Below are 5,097 nucleotides of genomic sequence, written 5' to 3'. Positions count from 1 at the left end.
TAACAGGAAGACGTTAATTACAGATTCTATATGGCCCTGTAATTTTCTGCAGGGCATCCTCTCTTCTCTGCGCCTTAAAGTGGGATTAATCAATCATGCATATTGTTGCACATTTAATTCATCCGCGTTAATCTGCTGATAGAAACGGATTCATATTTTTGACATACAGGCTATTTGGTTCATTCCGTAATTTGTGCACAGTTCGGTCACAAAACAAATACTCTTACAAAAAAGCACAAACAACAGAATAGGCTATGTCAGGAAACATGATGATTAGTGTGTTTTGTAAAATTATAAATAATTTAAACGTCATTAAAGCAGCAGGCAGAGCATTCAAGTGCAGAATAGGGAGGAGGGCAAGAGGACGGGTTTTTTTCCAACAGGGGGCAGAATCACTCTGCAAAAAAAATCTTTTTTCTTTATCACACACACACACACACACACACACACACACACACACACACACACACACACACACACACACACACACACACACACACACACACACACACACACACACAGGCAAGACTTTAGGATGTGTTGTTCTTCTATACTAGCAATTTTCAACTCCTACCAACTGCCTCAAAAATGACCTTTAAATAGCCTCATACAAATCTGAGCCCAGCGTGTGTGCTGTAACTTGTTTGTTTAACAAATAAACGGTTGAACCAGATCAGAGACGCGTAGGTTAATTCCAGGGGTTCTAATCTATTTCAGATGAAAGGTTGCTTCACGCCAACCTTTAAAACGTGCTAAAACGCTTAACCAGACTTGATGATGATGATGATGATTATGTGACAAAGTGCAAAGCAAGTTTTCTTTCCTCCTGGGAGCTCAAATTAAGTTTTCCTTACTGTTGGGATTAGTTTACAGTAAAGTTTTAAAATAATGACATATGAATCACCGTTCATTTAGTCATTTTTTTCTCCTATGGGGCCTCATTGTTACACCGAGGCCCTGACCCCGGTGCTGGTGCCTTGGGAGTTGGGGTTTCATGCTACTCCATGCTTTTAATTAAAGCCAAATCTGGATATATGGAGCTTTTAAATAAAATAATGCCACATGGCAGAGAAAATGCATATGTTAGTGAATATTTTGCTACATTGCAATTATTTCTATCACATTTGTATGCACCACTTAAATGATTTAGGCAATACATATTATTTGCACCTTTCAAGTAAAGATTCATCTTTGCAGTTTTTTTGGGATTGTAGATCAACCAGAAAATGCCTTTAAAAATCTCTTTTCCGTGGCAATCAATGAAGAGCTTTGGTTGCAATATGAAGAAAAACATGTTCTGGTTTAAAACATTCAGTTTAGCAGTTCAGTAACATCTCACAAAGGCAATCAGCCTCTTATTTATTTTAAATGGAGCAGCCACACAATCAACGATGAAGAAGGGATGTTTATTTAACCTACTAGAGACACAATAAGATAGACCTTTGTCTTGTCTACTGTACAACAGTTTGGGGGACACGTGCTGCCTGGATTAGGTTTTACGTCAACATTTCAAACTAAACGTTCTTATTGAATGTATGTGATACGTCTGCGTATTCACTGCAGACGTATTTGGCTTATTGATATTATTATAGCCTCTTAAAAAGTGTAGCATACAGTCTTTATTTTATTTTTTCTCCCACAACATCCGCTCATAGCAAGTACAGGATAGGCCTACATGGTTAGGCAACCATTAAACCACATGTTTACAAATTACGTTATTTGCAAATGATAAATTGATGAATAAACGGATGAGCAAATCCAGCACAGTCCGTGTTTATTCTAATGGCAGAATTAAGGAAAATGTGTTGTTTGTATGTGAGGGTCTTGAATCAGACAGAGAAATTAAGTGTTTCATAATTTCCACATCACAAACAGCAGCCTATTCGACAATGAATAAACTCACCAGTCATCACTCCCCTTTCCTGGTTGCACACTGTAGATAATAGCAGCCAGGTGGGTCAAAGAGCTGTTCATCAGTTAGTGGCATTTATGAGTTAACATACTGAACTAGAAACGTTGTCACTCAGCATACCAAACCTGTTTGGCATTTTTACTGCAGCCATCTTTTCATCAGCGTAAGATAAGACATTCAGGAGTCATAGAAACCCGAACCAGGAGTTCTCTGCAATGATGCTCATAACTAATTATATTCGCTGTGCAACATCCATATATGAGAATAAAATGAAGGTTAAGGTGGGACACCCCCGGGATCGCCGGGAAAGAGGCCAGTCACCTCCTCTGTCTGCATATAACTCGTTCTTAAACATGCAGAAATGTTACAGAGTGACAGTACAATATAGTGCAACGATGCAGACCTATAGTGGTTAATTACATCATTTTAAATAAGCGGTGTATAGAAAACAAACAAAAACAAAAAAATTGATTTTACAGTTCTTACAAGAAAAGAAAACAAGCCACCAAAATCACAAAATCTGCATATTTTAGTCCTCACTTCATCCAGGGATTTAGCTTTTACTTTTTAGATATGTAGCCTAAGCACAAAAATCATACAACATGTGACGTCATGCATGTCTGGTAGGGTTACCACCCTCGTTGCAATACATTGAACATGTATAGCATACAATCAGTCCTGCAGTGTAAAGGTGAAACAAGTCTACTGGTCATAGACGACATCTTAATCTTGCAAACTGGTTTTGAAAATGAAATGGGTTATCTTGTTGACAATGCACACATTTTCCAAGGTCATTTTACCGCAAAGTCTTCTTAAAGGGGATGTTTCCAGTTTGTCATTGTTAGGATGTAAATACAGTCAATGGCGAGAAAAAAATAACTTTAAAAAGTTAGACTACAAAGTGATTATTAGTCTGTATTGACATTGAGTCAACCAAGGATGGATAACAAAACAGAAAGAGAAATCCAATAGATTTTAATAGAGATGCACGTCAGCGTTTTTGCAACAAAACTGTATTTAAAAAAACATTCGTCAGCCTATATACAGCAAAGGCTATCATTTTTTACCTGTAAAGGTTAGACAACTTACAGCCCAGCTGAATTAAACTTTATTTCCCTAGAACTCTGTTGGCTTAAAGGCAAAGGTCTTAAAGTTTAGAAGTTAAAGGTTATCTAATTATTGCATTGAATTAGAGATATCAGCACAGTTTTGACTCAGCCATAGGACACATTGACAGTTTTGATAGTTTTCACATTGACTTCAAGGGGTCACAAGTTAACCGATTTGGGCAAATCATGCATTTTTCAACAATTTAGTCATTTTTAGAAGATTTCTTAGTGCAACTGTATCAGAATATATCTATATAGGCTACTTATAGAGGTAAAAACGAAGTGAATGTGGCTAACATGCAGTGGTAAACATGTGTTTCCTTGGAGTTGAAAAGTTACACTGCAAAAACAGAACTAGGGGGTAGTAACCCCCTAGTTCTGTTTTTGTAGAAAGTGTTCATTTATGTCAGTTATTCGATTTGAGGGTTAGCCTATATTGAGCGAGACTTTTATTTTGAAGGAATTATTAAGAAGCTCCAAATGTAAACAGACTACAGAAGGCAGCATATGACCAACGATGTTGAGGCACCGGGTTTATGTGTGAATAGGAGAATCATTTTTGACATCAGGTGTATGACGCAGGTTCACGCAGAAAAACATCAGATTATGTAATATGATGTAAAATACAAATGCATATCTTGGAGGAAAAACAAAACAGCAGTCAGAGAGTGAAGGCTAATCTATTTCACAACCCGACCTGGAGACAAAATGGACTTTTGACAAAGAGCGGAGTCAGAGGTCAGTCCGATAGCTGCAGCGTGTGTGGCCGTGCGAAGGATTTAATCCAGCTCCTTTCTAGATAATGAACGACAGACCGACCGCGATCTCACTTAGCAGAAATGATGCAGCCTAAAATTAAAATTATGATTTTTAAAATCGGTGCGTGCAGCTACTACAGGTAACATTTGAAAACAATAAATTGTTTTCCTCCAAGAGTTTAACCCGTTAAGTGCTGCTGGTGGTCATAAAAATGTTTAAGAACAGCGCAGAAGTTTATAGGCGGATATTATCTGCACTGAAGAGTTATAATGTAAAAATGAAAATAGCCGAAATAATAAATTAAAGAACCAAGTAATGCCGAAACATCTCGGGACTGCTTCTCTAAAAGATGCACAGGTATTTTGCTAGGAACAGTGTCTGCCACATGATAGGCTACATGACCAAAAGGATTTATGGGGTTTGACAGTGAAGAACTATGCAGCATAATCATATAGCCTAGTTAATCCAGTTATGATTTATGCAAAATGAAATTTCCTTTTTCTGTATAGAGTTAGTTGTCACGGGTTTCCAAGTAGACTGTATTACACACTGATTACACATATTATTGTGACCTACTCTGCTCGCTATTATCGGCCTACACGATGACTGGCTTAAGACTCTGGCAGGGAAGTTCCCCACACGAAAAACAACAGCAGCATGCAGATGATTAGAATAGAGAATCATGCTCCCTTGAGGGATGGGTTAAATGCAGAGAATGAATTTCGCTACATGTATGTGTATGTGACAATAAAGTACCTTTACCTTACCTTATCATATCAACATGATGACTGAATTAAAATGTAACCGGTTGGGTTAGGCACTGTGGTGGCAAAACCGCATAGATTAAACGGGTGTGTGCTGCTTTTACACAAGTCAGATGGTTGTAAAATAAAATAAAGGTTTTGGCTAAATGTTGTGCATCCTTTCACAAAATCCACATCTCAACTGTCTTAAAAATCCTTTATCTCCACCAGTGTATCTCGATCTTTGACAAGGGAAATCAAATAAGGCACATTAGGATTATGTTCGTTTCAACTCTTCAGGTTACTTAATGAAAAGAGTAGGCTAATTGAAAACAGTGTAACATGATGACTGAATAAACTGTAACAGGTGTCAATGTGTTACTTAAGTAGCAAAACTGCATAATGTTCTTGAAATAAAACTGTCAAAGGCTGGTGCTGTCTACACTTTACACAAGCAGACTGTAGCCTACAGTGTGTATACAACATTCTATCTGTCTCAATTAGCACTAGATTTATCGGTTTCACTTCATCCCTACCTCCTGTGTGTTGTGACTCAACAGGAGAAACCATTGAG

Source organism: Perca fluviatilis, chromosome 22 (genome assembly GCF_010015445.1).
Source record: "Perca fluviatilis chromosome 22, GENO_Pfluv_1.0, whole genome shotgun sequence".
NCBI classification, from domain to species: Eukaryota; Metazoa; Chordata; class Actinopteri; order Perciformes; family Percidae; genus Perca; species Perca fluviatilis.
The sequence above is the reverse complement of the archived record's forward strand: the minus strand, read 5'-3'. Positions refer to the sequence as shown.